At 41.5% G+C, this 26457-nt stretch overlaps 1 protein-coding gene across 1 annotated transcript in view; it reads right to left on the reverse strand.

Moving 5' to 3' along the window:
- itgb6.L (integrin subunit beta 6 L homeolog) overlaps nucleotides 1–26457 on the reverse strand; it is a 65713-nt gene that overhangs the window by 37202 nt on the left and 2054 nt on the right. The gene's annotated exons all lie outside the window — the stretch shown is intronic.

The raw sequence follows: 26457 nt of genomic DNA on the forward strand, positions 1-26457 counted from the left end.
TGCAGGGGGGCCTGTGGGTGGGTTTTCACACGACAATTTTTAAACCGCGCAACATTTTTTAAAAACTATCCATTATAGTCTGTGGTGTTTTTTCTCACCGAAACAAGGTGAAATACTTTGCTCATCCTTACCTGGGACCTCTGCATGCTACAATCCCCAGTTTGACCCTACAGTAGTCCACAATCCCTGTTGTGGCCTCCCCACTACCCATTATCCACCCCAGACACTATGACATCTAGCATGGGTAAAGGGTGGTGTAAAGTATGTCATTGTCTACCAATCTTAATTGATAAGAAAAATGTACTGTTCAAGAGCACTAAACTGCAAGTGCTATGTCAAGGTCTCTTTAAAGAGCGCAATATTTATCAGTATCCCATTTAAAAAACAAGGTCTGTGTCAAAGTCCTATGCAAGAGCATGCTTTGTATTAAAGGGATACTGTCATGGGAAAAAAATTTTTTTTCAAAATGAATCAGTTAATAGTGCTGCTCCAGTAGAATTTTGCACTGAAATCCATTCCTCAAAAGAGCAAACAGATTTTTTTATATTCAATTTTGAAATCTGACATGGGGCTAGACATATTGTCAATTTCCCAGCTGCCACAAGTCATGTGACTTGTGCTCTGATAAACTTCAATCACTCTTTACTGCTGTACTGCAAGTTGGAGTGATATCACCCCCTCCATTTCCCCCCCAGCAGCCAAACAAAAGAACAATGGGAAGGTAACCAGATAGCAGCTCCCTAACATAAGATAACAGCTGCCTGGTAGATCAAAGAACAACACTCAATAGTAAAAACCCATGTCTCACTGAGACACATTCAGTTACATTGAGAAGGAAAAACAGCAGCCTGCCAGAAAGCATTTCTCTCCTAAAGTGCAGGCATAAGTCACATGACCAGGGGCAGCTGGGAAATTGACAAAATGTCTAGCCCCATGTCAGATTTCAAAATTGAATATAAAAAAAATCTGTTTGCTCTTTTGAGAAATGGATTTCAGTGCAGAATTCTGCTGGAGTAGCACTATTAACTCGTGTGTTTTGAAAAAAACATGTTTTCCGATGGCAGGATCCCTTTAAGTTCCCATGTAAGAACATGCTTTGTATTAGATTCCCATGTAAAAGCATGCTTTGTATTAAGTTCCTATGTAAGCACATGTGAGTCAAGGTCCCATGTAAAGGCATGGTCTGTATTGTAAGAGCATGTTCTGTGTCAAAGTTCATTCTAAAGAGTACGGTCTGTGTTATAAGAGTGGGGTCTGTGTCAAGGTCCCACGAGCATGGTTTTTGTTAAGGTCCCGTGTAAAATCATGGCTTTTGTCAAGGTTCCATGTTAAAAGCATACTCTGTGTCAAGGTACCATGTAAGAGTATGGTCTGCCTCGTGGGAACCAGCCTAAACTATAGTGAGGTCAGTGAAATGGAAGGGGTTGGTCTTGATGAGACGGCGCGAGCCATTCACCTGTTACATTGCTATTGTCTAGAAACTATTTAGCAGGTAGAACCCCATTATACAGTAATGAAAGAATAACGTGTGTGATTGATAGTACAAGGTTTTTTTGGATTCTTTCTATAATGCTTCCCAGGATCACAATCCCCGGACAGCTGCAACAAACCCTTTATTGTTACTGGATATCTGAGACACTGAACAGTTAGTACTGATTTTAAAACTGTGAAACTTTATAGGGTGATCCTGCTGACTTTCGTATCAATGCTTATCCCACTAATGGATCTTTTTTTGCATGCTGGTAACTGAAGAGTGCTTGTAACCTTTCTCTCTCTGCAACAAAACACTTGAGGGAATGTCTACAAGCCTCAGATAGCGTTTTATAACACAGCGAAAGATATATAAAGTTTCCCCAGTGATTGAAAGCTTCTATAAACACACTGTCATTCCAACAACTTATCATTTCTATAAAGTACACATCGATGGGTCTAATGTGTCCCTTCTTGGGCCACAGTTAAAGGGGTTTTTATACAGGCTTTAGATCACTCTTTAAATGCAATATGAGCACTGGTGTCCAGAGAAATGCTGTTCTGTATGTAATTTGCTCCTGTGTGTAACACTACTGTCCTGTCTGGGCTTGTCTAGACAAACCATCATGGCTTGCTGGGAGTGCATTGTGATGTTTTACACTCGCAAAGGAATCTTGTATCTGTCATACTAATTTTGGAAGGTATTTTAGGAAAGGGAAATAACCCAACCTAGATATCCAAGATATAGGTTAGAAAATGGGTATTTCCTAGTGTGAAAGAAGCTAGCACTATTTACCCAGAAACAAAAAGAGAACGTAAGTGCTGCAAAATGGAGCTCCTTGATTAAATGTGGGTGCTACAATTACATTTAAGATAGAGGGACACGTTTTTCATTACTCTTTCAATCAGTCATTTGCTTATATCATTCTAATTGCAGCTAATGCCCCCCCTCCCAGATAACATCAAGGGTTAAAAAGGATCAAAGGAACCAAGTGCACATTCCTCTGCTCAGCACAACACTGGTGCATTGCTAAAGTTTCCCATTTCCCCCTAGGCTATCCTGTTTATGTTTGAAGGTGAGGACAAGGAAGTTACCTGCATTTGCCTCACACCTGTCTGATTGGGACATCCATGTGTACTTTATGCATGTGCAAAGACAGGCTCAAAGAAGAGTGAAGGTACTTGCAGGCTGAAAGCTCACCAACATAGTATCACAAGGTATGGGAGCAGATCAGTCTGGCAGGAATATGGTATTGTAAAGGCAGAAACCATGGTGGATCTGTGGCTTTACTTATTTAGTACAGATATGGGATCCGTTAATCCTGAAAGACTGTCTCCTATAGACTCCATTGTAATCAAATAACTAAAATTTTTAAAAATGATTTCCTTTTTCTTTGTAATAATAAAACAGTATCTTGTACTTGATCCAAACTAAGATATAAATAATTCTTATTGGAGGCAACCCCAGCCTATTGGGTTTATTTAATGCTTATGTGATTTTCTAGTAGACTTAATGTATGACAATCCAAATTTCGGAAAGATCCATTATCCAGAAAACCCAGGTCATGAGCATTCTGGATAACAGGTTTCATACCTGCACTATTAAAGAGTCAAATATCTTCCATGGCATTGGACCCAAATGCTGCAGGACAACAACTTCCAGTACTCCAGCATATGATCAACCGTACAGGAATGATGGGAGTCCTCCAACACCAATGTTTATACTTGACACGCTGAATCTTGACTTCATACAGTCATTACCGAAGGTATTAAATACATTTTTATAGGTCTAGACAACTAAATGGCACAATATCCATGCCTGAAGTTTGACTGGAGTGTAAAATTAGTAAGCAAAAATTACACAGTAACTCCACTATATTTGATAATAGCAAGATGACTGTTGTAGAGCTGGTAAAGTTGATTCTCATTAGAGGAATATCTTGCATATGTAATTAAGCTTGGGATTCCAAAATAGATAGTTTGATGGAAGGTATATATATGTTAAAACTGAATAATCTGCTCACAATTAGCTATCCCAACTCATTTCTAAACACATTAAGTGGAACATGGTGTTGAGCACCTTAAATAAAGAATGATTCTCCGACAGGAGAATGCATTGTTCCCATGCCAAAATAAATTCCAATGAAGAGCCTCGAGATTCACTGTTTGAGACACTGGGCAGTTGTACAGAGGACTATTGTTTGGTTCCTATGACAAAAGCCTAGAGCAGCAAAAATAAATCCTATTTTTAAAAATCACATCCCCCCTCCACGTACTGCAAAATCAAGTGGCCAAAGTGGAGGCGTATTGCCCATGTGCTAAATTGGGTAGGTGATGGGGCAGTTGAAGGGCTGTACCTAGGGCAGCAAAGGACTATCTAGAAAATTGGGGATTGTGACGTTTGAGGTCACCTATGCATTATTTCATATTTGTTCATACTATATGTACACATATAGCCTACATACTGTATGTATCAGTCATCTTGCAGATACAGTTGTACCCTGGAAAGCCATTCATTATCGTCTTGAGAAGAAGAGACATTATTACTTCACCTTTGTCCCCCCCCAAAGGTGCTTGAATATAATCACAGTATATAGGAATCTGTTAGAATATTTTCAGCCCCCCTAGAACAATACTTTTGAAACTATATTAAGATGTGGCCCTAAATTAATTACTGCAGACTCACTTGTCCTAAGCTCTAACTTTCAGGGTTCCTGTTCTTATTCTCAAGATGCTACAGGTTGAGGTCCACATTGAATCTGATTACCTAAACTTCAATAACAACATTTTATTTGAAAATGGAATAAAGCATCTTATATTTTTATTCAGATTATTAACTGTAACACGATAGATTGTAAAATCTACCGGGCATGGGCCTCCTCTATCCTGTGTCCTGTTATCCTGTATCTTTGTTACTGGGCATATGTCTTTATTTATTGCAATGTTTCTGTAAAGTGCAAATGTATAGATCTTTCTGTCCATACAATAGATAAAGATAAGCATAAATATTAGAGTGGACATATTGTAGATTAAGGCTTTACATGAGTGGCCTGCTATCTTTCTGACCAGTCCTGGGAATATGAGGATAGGAGACATTATGGAGATGGCAAAAATTACTAGCGAAATTCATGATCAGAGCCAGAAAGTTGAAGCATTAAATTGCCATGGGGCCTGGCTGACTGTGTTCATTCCCATCTGTTTTGTCATGTTTTCAGGCACTTATTTTTCCCATTTGCCTAGGGTTCTATAAATCATCACCCCATCCCCCTTAATTACAGAGTAAAGTAACTTAGACACTGAGTCAGTAATCACTTTATTTGAAAAATGCACGACAAGTTTCGGATCGGGTGATCCTTCCTCAGGTGCTCCTGAAGGATCACCCGATCCAAAACATGTTGTGCATTTTTGATATCTACAATTTGTGACAAGTTTGGAAGGTCTGGTGTTGCCTTACTTTGAAGGTGAACCCTGTTTATTTAATAACTAAGGATCCATTCATCCACAAAGTGTGCATAACGGAGACACTGCTAGTAAGATGCTCTGGGGTTGGTTGGCTCAGGGGGTGGTGTGCCAGTCCATAGATTTATCTGTACACTTAGTTTTCTATAGAAGCACGGCAGTTGCAAATATATAGGTCTTTGTAAATGTAGTATGAACCGTTTGGTTGTCTGATATGGCTGTGGGATCTAAAGCTTCTACCTACCAAATGGTAGAAAACAAATACATATTTATTTTGGAAAGTAGCTTCTAAACTTTATGGAAAGCTTTTACTTCCTCTTTAAGAACTGCATCTGTAGAACCGATTGTCTCATTTGCTTTACATGCATTATGTAAAAGCTGCATCAAATATGCTGATATAAAATGAACATGACCTGTGTGTTAATAAAGAACAAAATCATTCACTCGAATAAGAACAGATATATAAACATGGGAAGGCTGATTTCCCATAGTGGAGTCATGTTTTTGGCTGTGAGCAGTCACTTGGATGAGTGGGAGAGTGAGACAGACAGACAATCATATTGTGCCACAAGGCACTGCCAAATTGATCACAGGAATATTAGTTGAAATGTTCTTCCATTGAATGTGGAATTTTTATAGAAGCTTAGTTCCATGAACATAGTAGTCAAATACATAACTGCTGCCGTAGAGGTAGGCCAGGCTTAACTACAGCTACAAGAACATTTTCCAAGGAAAATAACGCTTACTAACACTTTAGCAGTCATCCTGCTCTGATCAAAGAAAGACAGATTCCTGTACCGCTTTTGGCTTGTTTTATCTTATTATACATTTTTGGCAAAATACAACATTTTCTAATGATTCATCATTACTCCGCTTTTATTTCCATACACCAAATAGATTTTAAAGGGGTAGTACACCCTGCTTCACTGCGCTACTCAAACAAACTTTACTCAATTGTTGCTGGACTACAAATCCCTAAATAATTTAATATATAATGAAGATTGACGTATACTGGGAGCTGTAGTCCAGCAACATCAGGGTTGTATAAGCAATATTGCTCAATAAAACTTTTCCAAAACTTTTCCCCAAATCTCCACAGCCAGAGAATGCTTTGAAATGTAAAATAATCCTCCAATAAAAATCCCAGCTGATCTGTATAACTCTGGCTCCATGTTATTTGTTCCTGCAACTGGAGTTGGAAGCTTTTAGCACAGTTTTCCAGCACTGAACCAGTCTGTCCTTTATCCCCATGGCTGACTTCAGTGTAATATAATGAAGGCATAAATGACTAATGATCACGGTATGTAAAATGACAATCACTGTATGTAAGATAAGAGCAAGATACCTGACATAGTGCTTGTAATATCAGCATTCTTATTGGTCAGTTCTTTTGCATCTATTCTATAGTGAAGTTTTAGATCAGTCAAATTGTTATTTGTGAATTTTATAATATCTATAGAAAACTAGGTGGTTACGGTTGGGTTTACAACCCCTTTAAGCAAAAAGTAATGAGCAGATATAAGGCTATTTAGCTGTAAGAGCTTTAAAAATTAATTAATTCTTCAACGATCACATGAACCCAGTGTCAAGTATTAACAGATCCGACAGGATTCTCAATGGAGCATACTCTAGTATCATTTTGGCCCACTGACTCTAATCCATCTAGCTAGACTACATCCCTCTACCCATGACAATATAATGAGCAACTTCTCCATGGATGGTGACTTTATTGCCCCCCTAGCTCTCCAAAACAAGCATTTAAAGTTTATTTACATATCCAACAGAGTTCTGCTATGACAATCATCCATCCATTCCTGCTCTGAATTGGTCATCGTGTTCTTACCTAACATATTGGGATTTCAGTGCAACTTTTGCTTGCTTATTATTATTACACTGGTGCTGAGAGCTAGAAAGGATGTATTTATCAATTACATGACAACCAGAATATAGTATCATGTAAATAGGGTAGCTGGGATTCCCATTGTAGGCAAGAAAAAAGTTTGGATTGTTAGAACAGGAACAGCCACTCCAATACAATGTTCAGATTCTGTACAGGAGATGCTTCCAGTAAGGTGGAATAAGTAAGTCAGTGAACATTATCACTTAGGTGAGTCACTGGCTCATTCAGTCATTGGCTTTTATTCAGATTTGGCTTACAGAGGAAATGATTATGTATGACTTTTCTGTAGAAACTAATTATCTGTTATTGCTAAGTAAGGTGATCTGCCATATGTCACAATAGCATGGTCAGCAGAAATGGAAGTTTCAACAAAGCATAAGGGCAGTGATTTCTAGAAGGGGCCCTGCAAAACAGATACATTAAAGGGATACTGTCATGGGAAAACATTTTTTTTCAAAATGAATCAGTTAATAGTGCTGCTCCAGCAGAATTCTGCACTGAAATCCATTTCTCAAAAGAGCAAACAGATTTTTTTATATTCAGTTTTGAAACCTGACATGGGGCTAGACATATTGTCAATTTCCCAGCTGCCCCAAGTCATGTGACTTGTGCTCTGATAAACTTCAATCACTCTTTACTGCTGTACTGCAAGTTGGAGTGATATCACCCCCTCCCTTTTTCCCCCCAGCAGCCAAACAAAAGAACAATGGGAAGGTAACCAGATAGCAGCTCCCTAACACAAGATAACAACTGCCTGGTAGATCTAAAAACAGCACTCAATAGTAAAAACCCATGTCCCACTGAGACACTTTCAGTTACATTGAGAAGGAAAAACAGCAGCCTGCCAGAAAGCATTTCTCTCCTAAAGTGCAGGCACAAGTCACATGACCAGGGGCAGCTGGGAAATTGACAAAATGTCTAGCCCCATGTCATATTTCAAAATTGAATATAAAAAAATCTGTTTGCTCTTTTGAGAAATGGATTTCAGTGCAGAATTCTGCTGGAGTAGCACTATTAACTGATGCGTTTTGAAAAAAACATGTTTTCTGATGACAGGATCCCTTTAAATACAGAACTAAATCAGAACCCTAATTTGAATATTTAAATCTCAGCAAAATCCCCCAACAACAAAAAATTAAAGTGTTTTTTTTATGTACAGTAATATGCAATATAATATGGTATACTGTAATTGTGTCTAGTCAAGTCCAGCAAACATATTTGTCACATTTTACCTAGGGCAGTCCTGGTGTCAAGCAAACATCCATTTAAATTGGAGGACAGAAGATTTAACCTTCAGCATAGGATGACAATCTTTTGCTGTAATGGAAGTCTATGGAATGCTCCTCCAAAAGAGGTGGTGATGAGTGAAGTCTTGGTTTGATTCAGGAAAACGGCTGGATGCCTCCTTAGCAAGAAGAACAGTTAATCTGGGGGGCTATCCATTTGCCACTTTGGCCGGTAAAGAATTTATTATTTCCCCTTTCACTTGGCACGTGGCATGGGGGCAGGGGGTGGTGGAGAGGTGTTCGCTTTCCTCTAAGTCAGTCTTCAACCTCATGGATGTATCAAATTTTGCAGTCTGCATATTGTATTTTTGATTTCTCAATATGGTTATTCCAACAAACCATAATATGTTTCTTGGGCACAGTTGCCATTGTCTCCAAACCTCCAGACTCCAGAAGAAAACAATCGTATATGGCCTGATTCAAATGTACAGATATAAAAACAACATCTCCCAGGGAAATATCACATATACATTGGCAGCTTCCTCACAGTTCACTTATGCAATTCAATACACAAAACAGAAAGGAATCAGTCAGGACAACAGATGGCAACAGATGGCAAGAAGTTATTCCTGCTTCCATTATATACTATGATATGTTATTGCAAGATGAGGAGCCTCTTGATGGCATTTTCCTCTGAAATTCCCACTAGCCCTAAAACATACACCTTCTGAAAATACAGTTGCTCCTATGCCAGGGGCACTGAACCAGTTACCAGGGGTGGCAAAAAGCCACTCCTAATAACTTTAAGACCCAAAATTCAATTTTTATACAGAAAATTCAGCTCTTCTAGTGCAGAGAACAATATTGCATTAGCAATGTACCCCTGGCCCTCCTCCGATGCAGTAAAGGTAAACGCTGTGCGTGAGGGGGGCAACATCGCAGGAGCCGTCTCAGGGCAGTACATTGTTCATGTAATTCCCAGAATAATTCAACATCATTATGTATTATAAGGGATAATGTACCTCCTACTGTAAATTATAATGATATTAGAAGAAGAACTGAGGAGTTCTGTGACTATATAAAGGGAGTTATACAGGGAATTCTGAGTATTACTTATGTATTATAAGAGATAATGTATCCTAATGTAAATTATAAGGATATTAGAAGTTGTGAAAGAATTCTGACCATATATACAATCACAAGGTTATAGATGGAGAGCTTTTATACCAGTATAAAAGGTGAAGGGGGTTGTTCACCTTTGAGTTAACTTTTAGTATGATGTAGAGAGTGATATTCTGAGTCAATATGCAATTGGTTTTACTTTTTTATTTGTGCTTTTTGAGTTATTTAGTTTTTGTATTCAGCAGCTCTCCAGTTTACAATATCTGGTCGCTAGTAGGGATGCACTGAATCCAGGATTCGGTTGGTATTTGGCCAGGATTCGGCCATTTTCAGCAGGATTTGGATTCGGCAGAATCCTTGTGCCTGGCCGAATCCTTAAATCATGTAACTTTTTGTCACAAAACAAAGATATAAAAGGTGTGTGCGACTCTCTTTTTCCCTCTCTCTCGCTGATTTGCATATGCAAATTAGGGGTTGGATTCAGTTCGGTATTCGGCCAAACCATTCATAAAAGATTCGGAGGTTCGACAGAATCCAAAATAGTGGACTTGGTGCATCACTAGTTGCTAGGGTCCAAGTTACTGTAGCAACCATGCACTGATGTAAACAAGAGACTGAATATGAATACGAGAGGACCTGAACAAAAAGATGAATAATAAAGAGTAGCAATAACAATACATTTGTAGACTTACAGAGCATTTTGTTTTTTAGATGGGGTCAGTGACCCGCATTTGAAAGTTAGAAAGAGTCAGAAGAAGAAGGCAAATAATAAAAAAAAAATATAGAAAATAAATAATGAAGACCAATTGAAAAGTTGCTTAAAACTGACCACTCTATAATATACTAAAGTTAGCTTAAATGTGAACCACCCCTTTAAAGATAGATATAGTGAATAATGTACCCCTTATTGTAAAATATATAATGAATAAAGTACCCTTCTTGTAAAATATAAGGATATTCTAAGTTACAGAGGAGTTCCATGACCATGCAAAAACACAAGGCCAACTGTTTTTATACTGTTTTTATACAGGTCAAGGTAACTTCTATTATCCTTATATTTGGAACAGGGGGTACTTTATTTATTATATTGCACAAGTTTCAGTGAGTCATGTGACAGAAATGACATCACTAAGCTCCGATTATAAGGATATAATTTACAGGCTATTCATGTTTTATAAGGATATCATTTATAGGTTATTCATGGCTCTTGTGTATTATATATTTATAAATCATCATTAAGAACCAATTGTAACTGATGATATCAATAAGCCCTGATTATAAGAGTATATTTTAAAGTTAGGTAATATGTCTCTATCCATGCATTAAACATATCTTTCGGGTTGCAATTGATTTGCCTCCTCCAGTGGATGCACAATACATGTTCAGTCCATGTTAAAACCTTCGGCATTAATCTGTAGCCTCTCTTATACCTCAAGCTCCTCTGAGATCCTGTGTGGTAAAAGCATCAGTCTCAATAATATTTCATTTAAAGTAGGCTCTTTGCTTCAATCTCTCACTCTTTGAAAGCACTTTATTTGATCACTCTCCCTCCCCCTAACACTCTGCTGGCCTCTAGCAAGAAATCCTTGGAGTATATCCTATCTTCATTACCTTGACCTTTTTTCTTGGTTGAACCCCTGAAGAGAAAATCAATATATTTGACCACAACATTAGGACGTAGAAATGTGAGGAATGGCTCAAACAATCTATCAGGCCCTTGAAACACTTTAGGGAAATGGCAGCTCAGCTCATGAATAAGCATTGTGCTTTCCTGTCCGTATGCATGGCTCAATGTCTTGCTGTTGTTAACATTCCGTTACCATTCTGCACTACTTTGGCGAATTTCTACTACTTTAAAGTCTAAGAGCAGTCAATCTTACCTTAATATATAGAATTTTTGTTTTCTTTTAAGACATGACCTGATTTTTTCCTAGTAAAAATTAACCCTATGTCAAAGACATAACTATAAATCCTGGGGTCACCTGCCATTCAGAGCATGGGCCCCCTGACCGTGCACCAGTGTGCATCCACCATCACCTAAACCTATTGGCCCCATGAACCTGGCCCCTCCTCTGCACCATTGCAGAATATTAATGCAGGGAAGGGAGAGGAATGGTGGATAGTAGGACATGTGTGGGTTGGAGACAGGAGGAGGTTATGGGCAGTCTAAACTATTTTTGTTAAATTCTACAGTATGTTAATTATGTTGCTGTCATATATTTATGCAGGGGAACAATGGTCCACCCATTCCAACCACACCTTCCAACCAAACAACCTGCTCCTCAGCATCATTCCATGCAAATGTAGGCTGAAGGGGTTGAATTGTGGAACAGGTGATAGAAGCAGGTTCATATCAAGCCATTTCTCTATGTCAGTGCTCTCACTGGGTTTATGTACAGGCCATGGGAAACCCTCTTTCTGTCATTAAGACCTTCCCCTTCCTCATACTGGCATTGTCATTGGTCAGATGGTGTGATTTTTTTTTTTTTGCAGCAAAAAATGCAGGGTTTAGAACAGAAGTGCAGGCAGGGTTATCATACCCTATTGTCTCTGTCTGTGTTGTCTATTATTTTTATATACTTATATACATTGCTTGGGAATAAGTTGGTGCTTTATAGATGTACTACACCAGTGTCACCTAGTTGCTTGCTGGATTCTATGGCATACTGATTGCTGCAAAACCATAACCATATCCATTCTACTGCTCCTTTTCAGCAAGAGCTCAGCCTGAGGCTGATGCTATAGGCAAAAGGTCTATTATGTGCTGATTGTGTGTTTATATTTTCTAAGTCATGAGCTGACTCACAGAGTCTGGCTTGCAAGTGTATGCAGGTGTTTACACAATGTTTGCACAATGCTACACACCTCCGTACAAGCTCATCCATATTTTATAATACCTATCGTCTACATTCATTGCAATGATAAATCATCTACGCAAAAAACATAATTAAGCCAAGAGATGTACAGTTAAATGAATGTTAATAATTAACTGCAGTCGTTTTGGAATGAATATATCAGATGCACTACACAATGGACTCTCCCTAAAACTGTTTGAGGAACAGACGTTTCAGACTTGAGTCACTGTCTGCTGAATGGGTTGAGAAGAACTGGAACAATAGTCTCCGCAGAGTATTTATTCAGGTAGATTCTCCGATTTCATTAGAGAAATATTAACATGTCATGTCCCGCAATTCTGTTCTAGCTTTCCCTCATATCTGACAAGGTGTTACAGATTCCACCAAATATGTTCTTTATTATGTAGATGTGGTTATATGACCCCATTATATACTGTAATCCCCATCCTTAGGGGAAGTCCTGACATACAAGAGAACATAATGTGTTATGAGATACATAACCTCCTCCAGGACCAGGACTAGTATACACAGCAACCAATCAGAAGTCACATGAAAACAGACATCTGATTAGTTGTTATGGGTTATGTCAGGGAGCCGGGAGCTCCCTCCAGGGAGGTTGTCAGGATCAAGGAGGAAGCCCTCTTGAGGGAACAAGGTCGCGGTGTCCAAAGGGTTAAACGAAGAATAGTCAGGATCAGGCAAGAGTTCACAGGCAGGCAGAATACAAACAAAGTCCAAAGTCCAGGCAAAGGGTCAAGAAACAGATCAGGAACAAGATTTGGCAATAAGGCACACAGGAAACCCAGGATACACTTTAGGGAAAGTATTCCTATTCTTGGGCGCCATTCTGGCGTCTAGTTGGCGCTTTTATTTTCAAATTTGGCGCCATTCTGACGTCATTGACGCTCTTGCGCCGACGTCGACGCGCTGACGTCATCGCGCCGGCGCCGCTACCCACGTGGCGGCCATGGGCGCCGCCATTTTGGGAGCGACGCCGGCAAGGAGGGACGCGCCGCCCGGAGCTCCGGGCGGCGATCGTGACAGTACCCCCCCCTCACGGGGGGCCTCCGGACCACCAGGACTTGGCTTCTGGGGAAATTTGGAGTGGAACTCCCTCACCAGACGAGGAGCGTGAACATCACGGTGTCCTTCCCAGGAGCATTCTTCAGGACCAAAGCCCCTCCACTGAATGAGGTACTGAAGGGACCCTCTGGAGATCCTGGAGTCTAGGATTTTCTCCACCTCGTACTCGAGTTGACCCTCCACAGAGATGGCAGGAGGAGGAGATTGACCGCCAGAGAACCGGTTGGTGATGGCGGGTTTCACCAGAGACACGTGGAACACGTTGGGGATTCTCATCTCTGGTGGAAGCTGGAGTCTGACAGCCACAGGGTTGATTATCTCCAAGATGGGAAATGGACCCACGAATTTTGGACCCAACTTGGGAGATGGTATCTTCAACCGGATATTTCTGGAAGAGAGCCAGACATTATCACCCACCTTGTAGGGAGGAGAGGATCTTCGACGACGATCCGCGAAAGTCTTATGAACAAGAGCGCTCTTCTCTAGGTTCAACTTGGTAGCAGCCCAAATAGCAGACATATGGGCTGCGGAATCGTCAGCAGCCGGGACGTCAGATAGCACAAAGTCTTGGGGAAAAGCTTGAGGATGCTGACCATACACCGACATGAACGGAGACCTCCCTGTAGAGGAATGACAAGCATTATTATGAGCGAATTCCGCCCATGGGAGGAGATCAGACCAGTCATCCTGGCAGAGGGATACGTGGTTCCTCAGGAACTGTTCCAGGGCTTGGTTCACACGTTCAGCTGCCCCATTCGTCTGCGGGTGGTAGGCAGACGAAAATTGAAGTGTTATTCCCAAGTCTTTACATAGGGAACGCCAGAACTTGGCGGTAAACTGGGTGCCTCTGTCGGAGACGATCTCCACCGGGAAACCATGCAGGCGGAAGATGTACTTAATAAAGAGTTGGGATAATTCCACCGCAGAGGGTAACTTCTTCAAAGGGATGAAATGGGCCATTTTGCTGAAGCGGTCTATGACAACCCAGATCACAGTATTCCCACCGGAGGGAGGAAGTTCGACAATAAAGTCCATAGAGAGGTGCGTCCACGGACGAGAGGGAACCGGCAAAGGCTGTAACAACCCGCTGGGGCGGGAATGGCTAGGCTTAGAAGTGGCACAGACATTACAAGCAGCCACAAAGTCCTTTACATCCTTGCGGATATCAGGCCACCAGACTAGGCGCCTCAAGAGTTCAAGGGTCTTGGCCGGACCAGGATGTCCAGCTTGCCTGGAGCAGTGGGTCTGTTGCAGGATGGCCAGGCGAAGTTCTGGAGGGACGAAGGCCATGCCAATCGGAGTATCTTGAGGAGCCGAGGACTGCCCAGCCAAGATCTGGTCGGCAAATTGGGGATACAGAGAGGCAATGATCTTGACTGGTGGAATGATTGGGTCCTGCCTCTCAGGGTCACGGTCCACCGGAGTGAAGCTACGAGACAAGGCGTCGGCCTTCAGATTCTTGGAACCTGGGCGATAAGTCAAAACAAAGTTAAATCGAGAAAAGAAAAGGGCCCACCTGGCTTGTCTGGGATTTAGCCTCTTGAGGGACTGTATAAACTCCAGATTCTTGTGATCTGTGTAAATCTGGACAGGAATTTCAGAGCCCTCCAGGAGGTGACGCCATTCTTCAAGGGCAAGCTTGACTGCCAAGAGTTCTCGATTTCCGACATCATAGTTCTGCTCTGCGGATGAGAACTTCTTGGAGAAATACGCACAGGGGTGCAATTTTCCATCAGTGGAGTGTCTCTGAGAAAGGATAGCTCCGGCTCCGACTTCTGAAGCATCAACCTCGATGCAGAAGGGTAGTGCGGGATTGGGATGTCGGAGAACAGGAGCGGACGTGAAGGCCTCTTTCAAGGACTGAAAGGCTTCTAAGGCAGATGGAGGCCACAGGCTTGGTTTACCCCCTTTCCGGATGAGGGCCAGGATAGGTGCAATGCGGGAAGAGAACCCCCGGATGAACTGTCGATAATAATTAGCAAATCCGATGAATCTCTGGATTGCCTTGGTACTCAGTGGGAGAGGCCACTCCTGGATGGCCGACACTTTCACGGGGTCCATCTCAAATCCCTCTGGAGAGATAATGTACCCTAGGAAGGGGATCTTGGATACCTCGAAGACACACTTCTCCAACTTGGCGAAGAGAGAGTTCTTCCTCAGACGAGAGAGTACCTCCTTCACCTGGGAGCGATGACTTTCAAGGTCCTTGGAGAAGATCAGGATGTCGTCCAAGTATACGACTACGAACCTTCCTAGGAGATCTCGGAACACATCATTAACAAACTCCTGGAAGACGGCAGGAGCATTGCATAGGCCGAAGGGCATGACAAGATATTCATAGTGCCCATCCCGAGTGTTGAATGCCGTCTTCCATTCGTCACCCTCCCGGATGCGAATGAGGTTGTAGGCCCCCCGGAGATCCAACTTGGAGAAAATCTTTGCTCCTTTCAGCTGGTCAAAGAGCTCGGCAATCAGGGGCAGGGGGTACCTGTTTTTCACGGTGATCTTATTCAGGCCCCGATAGTCTATACAAGGCCGAAGGCCTCCGTCCTTCTTCTCCACGAAGAAGAACCCAGCCCCTGCAGGAGAGGTAGAAGGGCGGATAAACCCTCGCTGGAGATTTTCTTGGATGTACTCCTTCATAGCGGTAGTCTCAGCAGGAGAGAGAGGTTAAGTGCGCCCTCTGGGGGGCATGGCTCCTGGCAGGAGTTCAACCGGACAGTCATAGGAGCGATGTGGGGGAAGGAACTCTGCAGACTTTTTACAAAACACATCGGAAAATCCCTTGTAAGTGGAGGGCAAAGTCTTTAGTTCCGCAGTGGAGACATTCACCTTCTCGAGGGGTTTTGGCGGAAGGCAATGTTGCAGGCAAAATAAACTCCAACGAGAGATCTGCCCAGTGGACCAGTCTATGGTGGGGTTATGCAGACGTAACCATGGAAGACCCAATATTACTGGAGTAGAAGGACAGGGAATGATGAAGAATGAAAGTTTTTCTTGATGCAGCGCCCCAACTTGTACAGATAGTTCCGCCGTGAACATTGTGACGAATTCAAACTCCAGGGGTTTGTCATCTATGGCGGTAATTCGCAGGGGTGAAGACAATGGAAGCAGGGGAATCTTCATGCGTTCGGCAAAGAAGGCGTCCATGAAATTGCCATCCGCACCGGAGTCGAGGAAGGCCCTTTCGAAGATAGACTTACTTGCCAGATGAATCTGCAAAGGAAGGAGAAGTCTGCGTGAATTTACTTGATACTTCTCCTGAGGACCTCGAGTGATGCCCCCTACATGAGAAACCTGAGACATACCTCGGGGTACAAAACTCTTGGCTTTGGCAGGACAGGCGTTGGCAAAATGGGAATGCCCACCACAGTACAAACAGAGCCCTGCCATACGTCTTCGGAGTCTTTCCTGCTCGGAGAGGCGAGCTTTTCCTACTTGCATAGGTTCCTCCAGGGGAGACGTGGACACATGAGTCACAGGGACAGCGGGTGCTTGCAGAATCGGCCTTTGAAAGCGAGGGGCCAACATGGGAGAAAATCGTCTGCTGCGCTCTCTCTCCACCTGGTGTTCTCTGAGGCGGATGTCCACCTTAATAGATAGAGCGATCAGTCCTTCCAGGGTGTCAGGAGTCTCTCTGGAGACGAGATCATCTTTGATGCGGATGGATAGGCCTTGGTAGTATACGGCCTTGTAAGCGTCATCACACCAGGAAGTCTCCGCCATCAGTGTTCGGAAGTCTATAGCGTACTCATTGACACTGCGGCTTCCCTGCCGGAGCTGCAAGAGACGGGCAGGGGCGTTCGTGACCCGACCTGGAGCATCAAAGACTATGCGAAAAGCTTGGAGAAAGTCTTTAACATCATAAGTCACCGGGGAATTCTTCTCCCAAAGAGACGTTGCCCACTCCAGTGGCTTGCCTTCCAATCGAGACATCACATACCCCACCTTGGAACGTTCACTTGGAAACTGTGTGGGTTGGAACTCAAATTGAATTTGGCACTGTGTGGCAAATCCCCTGCAGGCTTGTGGATCCCCACTAAAGCGAAGGGGAGGTGGAATGCGAGGCTCACCTGTCGGGTAGCTTGCGTTCATAGAGGCTGCCGCCATGGGGGGATCTGAAGTAGGTGGAACAGCGGAGGGTGCAGAAGGCACTCGAGCAAGCAGGACATCGAGTGCTTGCCCAATGCGAACCTGCTGGTTTTCGTAGTCCTCCATGCGGGATGCCAGTCCGCGGAGTGCTCGTCCGACATCAGGTGTGGCTTCCTCAGAAGGATCCATGGCCCAAGAATAATGTCAGGGAGCCGGGAGCTCCCTCCAGGGAGGTTGTCAGGATCAAGGAGGAAGCCCTCTTGAGGGAACAAGGTCGCGGTGTCCAAAGGGTTAAACGAAGAATAGTCAGGATCAGGCAAGAGTTCACAGGCAGGCAGAATACAAACAAAGTCCAAAGTCCAGGCAAAGGGTCAAGAAACAGATCAGGAACAAGATTTGGCAATAAGGCACACAGGAAACCCAGGATACACTTTAGGGAAAGTATTCCTATTCTTGGGCGCCATTCTGGCGTCTAGTTGGCGCTTTTATTTTCAAATTTGGCGCCATTCTGACGTCATTGACGCTCTTGCGCCGACGTCGAAGCGCTGACGTCATCGCGCCGGCGCCGCTACCCACGTGGCGGCCATGGGCGCCGCCATTTTGGGAGCGACGCCGGCAAGGAGGGACGCGCCGCCCGGAGCTCCGGGCGGCGATCGTGACAGGTTACTAGACCTGCTAGAAATTTAGCACCTGTTCCTAATAACACTGAATATTTCTCCGGCATACAGGTATAATAAACGTTACATATTTATTAATTGGAATATCATGGAGGATTGCTAATGGTTTGTTGTGTGCTTTTTAGCATTAAAAAAATACTATATGAAATATTTGGTTAATAGTGGAAATGTTTGACCTGCTTCTGTTATAAGGACTAACAGATCATCTGAGCAATTAAAATTCTCTGTATATTTAGTTACTTATGTAGGACACAAGAAACTAATTTCATCCCCAAGGCTTAAAAAAAAACATATATACAATATAGCCATTATTCATAACTAGGATCTGTACATACGCCCCCAGACACAGGACTATCCAAATGCCAGGAATTCCAATTAACATTCTCAGCATTCAGCTTGCTAAAAGACTTAGCTGCTTGTCCCAATAGGCAATATCTCCCTCTCTGTTTTCATTCCAAGTGTAAATCTCTTTCTCTCTGTTTAAATATAGTGGATAATGTACCCATTTTGTAAAATATAAGGATAGTAACACCAAAATGCTTCATGACCATATACAGTAATGTTATAAGGACATGATTCTCAGGTGTGACTGCTTCAGCACAAGGCACAAATGACATCACTAATTAGAACTAATGACATCATTAAGCACCGTTTACAAGGGGAGGATGTATTGTAGTAATTATTATTACTTTTATGAATCATATCCTGTATACTTTATTGAGTCTGGCTTGGATTGCAGTGTGTGACTTTCTTACCTGCTGGCTCAGGTGTGTGCAATATACAGTAAATCAATAGAAGACTATGAGGAAGGCCATGTTGTTCACTGCAGGTTCTCCCTGAAAGGACTCAAAATACTACATCTAGCATGTAAAAATTTCCATCACTTAGGTCAAAAATCTCAGTTCTATAATTTACATGTAATTTACAGGACTGGAGAAGAGTGGAGGTCCCAGGTGGTGACAGTTGTTACCGCGTATAAGGGCTGATATATTATTGGGTTTGTGTAATCGCTTGCAAACTATGGAGCAAAATGTTGCACCTTTTAGAGAACCTTACAACTAGCACTTGCACCTATTGATATTGAAATTTGTTTTGCACCGTATACTAGTTTTACCTTTATTGTTACATCTGGCAGAAGGTGAACGGCACAATACTCAGGACAGCAGAGGAGCCCCACTGAGCCTGTGGTAAAAACAAGGATCATAATAGATCTCAATCCCACAGACACCCCTTCTTGCACCTCAAAAATGGTCCAAGTGCAGCCCCTTACACAGCAGGCATTTTATTCCCTATCAGGCGTAAATCTTTTCATTGTATACCAGAGATGCAAAGATTTGTGACTGATACTAATAATTGCCCCACTTTAGTAAATTAACCCTATAATGTTCCCCCTACAGGTGTCGGTGATGCCAAGGGCCCAGGACAAATGTCTTTACTGCCCCACCCAGGAACCAGCCTTGTGAAATAATTCTGCTCCAGAAGCTGAGCAGCTTTCTTTGATATTAAGTATAGAGATCAATTTGGTGCCTTTATGTATCTGTTACTGGATAAATCCAGGCATTTGTGTCTGATTCACATATTAGTTTCCTTCTCGTAGGGCTGATAAGCAGTACATGAAAGCATAACTTGCTGCGTAGGTGCTAAGAAGATCTGTAAAAACAGGTGCTTGGATGAAATGAAAGCAATGCATTGTGTCTTGGTAACTTTGTATGAAACACAAGGGTGCAGCTGCTCTGCTCCCCGGATCCCAAGGACATTTTTTCCTTAAATCCCAGTCTATCTGGCTTTTCAGTAGGGCGCAAAAGCACAATAGAATATTAAAGGGAATACTTTTTCTGGACTATTTATCCCAGAATACTCCAACTTATTATCAAAGGGGAAAGCAAGATGTACAGAGTAGGAGAGAAGCATAAAAATGTATTTGCTGAGAGGTATTATGGCCCTAATTAATGAGTACCGTGGTATATCTGCACAGGATTATAGTGTTGTAGCCCAACTTTTCTCCTAGCTCCAGCAAGAGGTGCAGCTTTAATTTGAGTAAAGGTCTCATAATAAATGTTGAGATGTTTCTGCACATGCCACAGCTAATAGGCTACAACCTTGGAGTATAGCAGCTTCAGCAGAAATACTTGAAAATGAAAAGTCAAAAGAGTATACGAAAGCCCCCTCAGCAGTAGGCCGGCTACTAGTTTAACCATATATGAGGATAATTCCTTTGTGACCCCCCTAGCCTTGGATAAATCACCACTGAATATAATTAACAATCATGACTAAGAATTCCCTTTTTTTGCTAGAAACACATCCAACCCATTCTTAAACATAGCCAAAAGCTCGCTCACTAAAACATGAGTCAGTTATATATGAGATTTTCTTCACAAACCTAATGAGAAATAGCCACAAGTGTTCCTACATAGAAGAATGAGATCTATAAAAGGGACATAATTAGGACAAGGTTTGGTGTGGGTGAGAGTACTAATTGCAAGCTGGATTGATAACAGATGAGCTGATATTTCTTTTTTTTTTCACCCTTAGTGGGTGACTTATACTGTGAGCATTCTCTCCACATCTCATTTTAATTGACCTTCAGCCTAGGATTTGAGGCCTATCTATGATGGAATTCTCCATAAATTTTACTCTAAGTGGGCTTCAGGTTGGGATCAATGCCAGACAAGGCTTCCCCCCTGGGAGTCACAGATCTAGGATCCTACACATTTAATAGAACCTCAAAATAACTACTGATTGTTTCACTGGATAAATCATTATTAGAATGGTGTGATATAATCTACATCAACATGGGGGCAGACTGAAGTAAAATCATCAATGTCCGCTCTACCGCTGGGCAGCAGGACTATATGCATTTTAATTGGGGGATACTACATGGTCCTCTTTTTCTTATATTGTTGGGTGTCTCTCCACAACGGCAATGGAAGAATATCACAATGTAATTTTCATCAACCTACTAGGCAGTAAGCAACATGAAACAAAGGTATACCGGCCCTTTAAGAAAAAAATGAATTGGATAATATCTAGTATAGGTAATTCTAAAACAACTGGACTTACTGAGTAATCATTTTTGACTGTTATTGGTAGGTCAAGTTGTTTCACTACCAAAAGCACCTGGCCACATCAAAAGGAAATATAAAGGACCTGGATGTCTTCCCATATAAAACCGAATGATTCATAGAGCCAAGAAAACACTTTAGTCCTCAGATCAGCACAGTTTCAACCCAGAGCCGGTTGAGAACTTGCAGCTCTGCTGCTCTTGAACTCTTGACAGGTCATTATTAAGTAACCTTTTCTACATTTTAGGCAAAATACAGCATGGTGGAAAAATCATTGTCATTCATTATTTGTTTTAGTATTTGTGCTATAAGGATTAAAATATACTTTTACCTGTTTTTACTAAAAAATACTGTGCCAGAGCACCTTCTGTACACTTACGCTTGCCATACATTTACACATTACATGTGCTTGACAGCTCCCCAGGCTGAATAATAACTTTCTTTTGGCAGCATTTCCAGTACCAAAAGTCTGAAACTAGAAATTGTACAGAAAGTGATAGCTGCATGCGACAGTTATGAGCTGAAGTGCTTTATCTTGTAGTAACGTTGGTTCTCTAATACTGAGATCAGTGTGGGTGGGAGTTACATAGTAAGACTATGAGTCAGTGCTAAGACTGAAGAACTGAATGATTAAGCATGGTTTCCCTTTCACTGAAAGGAGTGCTGAGCAAATTGGTTTAGGTTTCTTCTACTTGGGTAATGATAATAATAACGAGCACCTGCTCAGGCACATGGGGAGAAGCAATGACGTTTTCAATGTGACTGATAAACAAACATTGTTACTGAAAAACAAGTTAGGGTTGGGGCAGACGGAAGGCAGTTCGGGGAGATTGTTGCCCCGCAGAAGAGGTCGACTAAATCTCCCCGAATCTGCCTGTCTGCCCCAACCCTTAGAAGCATGAGATTTTTACGTTATCAATTTAGCTAGCTGTTCAAACATTCTAATGTAAAGTGTCCTGATAGCTGCTCACCAGGGAACGAAGGTGCCACACTTCACCCAGTTGTTGCTGGTCTGCATATCCAAGAAAGCTTCAACATGATCAAGGGTTAAAGCATCCAATGAATCAATAACTAAACCAGCACTTTAAGTACCCAGACCCGCTCCCTGCCCTTGCTGCCCCCGACCACCCTCCCCTGGAGCAAAAGAAGGCATGAGCATGTGAGGGGGGGGGCTGAAGGGCGCTTGCAGCAGGGGTTTGGCTCATCATATTTGGATTATTTGGATTTCTGGATAACAGGTTTCTGGATAAGGGATCACATACCTGTAATATTAAGTAGCATGTTAGATAACAGTGAGATGACTGATGTGGAGCAGGTAATGATGACTATGTTTGGGCAATCATTTGGCCAACATCTGTAATAAAGCTTGAGTTGATATTTTGGAGAGTTACAGTAGCGTAAGTGCCAGGGTCTGTTTTAGAGAAGGTATAAATCCCCTTTAAAGGGATTGTTCACTTTTAAATTAACTTTTAGTATGATGTAGAGAGTGATATTTTGAGAAAATTTGCAATTGGTTTTTATTTTCTAATATTTGTGCATTTTGAGTTTTTTAGCTTTTTATTCAGCAGCTCTCCAGTTCGCAACTTCTGCAATCCATTTCTAGGGTCCAAATTACCCTAGCAACCATGCAATGATTTGAATAAGAGACTGGAATATGAATAGGAGAGGGACTGAATAGAAAGATGAGTAATAAAAAGTAGCAATAACAACACATTTGTAGCCTTACAAATCATTTGTTGTTTTTTTTAAATAGGGGTCCATTTGAAAGTTGGAAGGAGTCAGAAGGCAAACCATTAAAAAAGAATAGAATTAAAGCCAATCGAAAAGTTGCCTAGAAGTAGCCATTCTATAAAATAAGTTAACGTAAAGATGAACCACCCATTTAATATGAATTGCTATAAGGAAAGGAATAGTGCACTTGACAGCTCTTCATTTGCACGCCCACACTAGGCAATCTTTTTTTTCAATCTTATTATGGTTGAACCTCAATTTTTTAAGCTACAAAGCAATATTATTCTCTGACTCCCTCTGTAAATAACTATGTACATATACAAGTAATGAGTGTGTTATAACTACTCTGATTAAAATTAAATGTATATTAAGCTTGACTGACCTTTGTGTATTTTGGAATATAAGTTTTGCAGCACTGCGGATGCTTTGTGGCCTCCTTCATACAATTGATGAATCTTTTGGTCTTTACAGTGTGCCCCAATTAAGAAAGTGAGCCCACTTAATAAAAGTTAAGGGAAGCGCTGGGAAAATTGCATAGGATTAAGCTTGACTGACCTCATTGGGGTGCATCGGTGGTTCTTCTAGACATAAGAAATACCCTGAATGCTGTGTGACATTGTATAATGAATGCACTTAATGTAGTTGGTTAGCACAGCATATTTGTATTATGCACAGTGTATGTATTTTCTTTGTCATTATAGCACATACAGTAATCCATCAGAGTGTTAGAGAGACAACAAAACAACCCCTTTTTGTACACACAACCCTTTCTTTAGAATGACCCTGATATTCACTATAATTGTGCATTATGTTAGTTAATTATATTGCATTCACCATTGAAATGGGATTGAAATAAATCAGTGTTTTAAAAGGGGACCTGCCACCCAGACATAAAAAGCGGTATTTAATATTTTCAAATGAAATAACAGCCCAGATTCTTTTTTTTTTATTAAAAATAAATCAAATTAATCTCAGCTGTCAATCATATAATGTTTGCCCCTCCTCACAGCAATCACTTTCCATATGCAGTTCCTTAATGTCGCTGGCCCAGACTGGCAATCTGTGGGTTCTGGCAAATGCCAGAGGGGCTGATGTAAGATTCCATAGACAGTCACTATTTATTGGGCTGGTGAGGGGCTTTTTGGGCCTCTATGTGAGCTGTTTGGGCCTCTGTGTTCTTGAAATGACAGGGCCTGCTTTGAGTCTCAGTCCAGATACTCACTGTCTATAATCATTGTGTAGCCTGTGCATGGGCAAAGTTAGAGTTTGGGATAATGCAAAGCTTTCTTTAAAGGGATACTGTCATGGGGAAAAAAAATAATTTTCAAAATGAATCTGTTAATAGTGCTGCTCCAGCAGAATTCTGCACTGAAATCCATTTCTCAAAAGAGCAAACAGATTTTGTTATATTCAATTTTGAAATCTGACATGGGGCTAGACATTTTGTCAATTTCCCAGCTGCCCCTGGTCATGTGACTTGTGCCTGCACTTTAGGAGAGAAATGCTTTCTGGCAGGCTGCTGTTTTTCCTTCTCAATGTAACTGAATGTGTCTCAGTGGGACATGGGCTTTTACTATTGAGTGTTGTTCTTAGATCTACCAGGCAGCTGTTATTTTGTGTCAGGGAGCTGTTATCTGGTTACCTTCCCATTGTTCATTTGTTTGGCTGCTGGGGGGGGGGGGAAGGGAGGGGGGGTGATATCACTCCAACTTGCAGTACAGCAGTAAAGAGTGATTGAAGTTTATCAGAGCACAAGTCACATGATTTGGGGCAGCTGGGAAATTGACAATATGTCTAGCCCCATGTCAGATTTCAAAATTGAATATAAAAAACCTGTTTGCTCTTGTGAGAAATGGATTTCAGTGCAGAATTCTGCTGAAGCAGCACTATTAACTGATTCATTTTGAAAAAAATTTTTTCCCCATGACAGTATCCCTTTAATAACAATTCTACAAAATTGTGTTGGTATTTGAGAATTCCAAAAAAATTAAGGAAACACGTTTTAAATAATTCATATATTGAAAGTAACGTTTGTTTTGCTTGACTACCATGGTGAAACAGAACATATACCGTAAGATATTCTTATTAATCCCACTGGGTGCTAAGAAACAAAAAGAGAAAAGAAAACCTAATTACTGGTATTCTGCAGATATAAGGTAATACTTTCAGTCTATCCACTGATTTGATTGGCATGTATGGAATTTATGGAGTGCTCATTGGTAGTGATGGGCGAATTTGCGCCGTTTCGCTTTGCCGAAAAATTAGTGAATTTCGCGTGAAATGGCGAAAAATTCGCAAAACGGCGCCGGCGTCTTGTTTTTGATGCCGGCGCCCATTTTTGACACCGGCACCCGTTTTTTCGACGCCGGCGCCTGTTTTTTACACCGGCGCCCGTTTTTTACGCAAAAAAAATTTTGACGCAAATTTTCGTGGGCGTTTCGCGAATTTATTCGCTGACGGCGAATCGCGCAAATTCGTTGCGAATTTGTGCCTGGCGAATAAATTCGCCCATCACTACTCATTGCTCATTTTTCAGTGATCATACTGGCATGTGTAGAGTTAATGGAGTGCTTATGGGACATCTTTCGGTGATCTTACTGGCAGTCTGGGATTTATTCTACAGGGACTATACTGGCACATTTGGAGTTAATTTCTGATTATCCATTTTCTATAGTAATTGTACTAGCACGTCTGGCGTAATTATGCTGATTATTTTCTGTGGTATTTATACTGTCATGCCTGGGGTTAATATGCAGATTATTCATTTTCTATAGTGTTATACTGGCAGGTCCAGGATTAATATGCCAGTTATCCATTTTACTTCGGGATTAAATTGGCACATTGGGGGTTAATATTCTAAATATTAGTTTTGTATAGTAATTATACTGTCTTATATGGGTTGCGCTGTAGTAAAATAGGTGTTGTATTCAAGGGTGTGGCAAAAAGTTGGCAGTTTGCCCAGGTTCCACCAAGGCCTTAGAATGGCTCTGTTCACAATATTTATCCAGGATTTCTGTGATATCTGTGTTACTGGAATATATTGGATATTTTGTTTATTCTTTTGAACAAGAAGGTATTCTCTGTTTGTCCCTATCATAGATTTGTTTTAATTGCTTACCTACCAGAATATCCTTTTATATTTTTTAATTGTCCACCCAAAAGTGGAGCAAAGTCTTAAAAATTCTCCTGTTGGTAGTGCTATTTTGACATGATAGGTTATGGGGAATTTATTCACTAGTATAGAAGAAATTCCATATCACAATTCCTCTTTTTACAACTGGAATTTTCGCTAATAATCGCTGCTGAATTATTCCAGCAGACAGATATACAACTGAGCACTGTACTCTTTGATGTAAATCTGCTGAGAAATCTCTGCCACTGTGGCAGTGTTGGAAATTTCTGAGCAAAGAGAGGGATTGTACAGTACAGCAGCCCCCGAACATTCCCTATGGGAGGGTAAATCAGTTCATAGAGTCTGTGCAATATACTGCCTACTACTCTCATGCCTTATCACACACTGCTGATATTTTAGAAGGAAGAAATACCTGTCGTTTCTCTAAGGGAAACTACACCAATTCAGACTGTTTCATCTGATATTCTCCCCCATTCCTTCCCTCAGGGGTAAATATCAATGTGTGACCGTCTTGGCAAGTTTTTGGAGAAAAACTCCTGCCATAGAACAAAATTACAGATGTTTATATGAGGGACATTGGTTCACATAAGACAGAATTTAAGCCCCTCTCTGTGAGCAGAAGGACAATATAAATAAGCAATATTTAT

The sequence above is a fragment of the Xenopus laevis genome, chromosome 9_10L (assembly GCF_017654675.1).
Source record: "Xenopus laevis strain J_2021 chromosome 9_10L, Xenopus_laevis_v10.1, whole genome shotgun sequence".
Taxonomy (NCBI): domain Eukaryota; kingdom Metazoa; phylum Chordata; class Amphibia; order Anura; family Pipidae; genus Xenopus; species Xenopus laevis.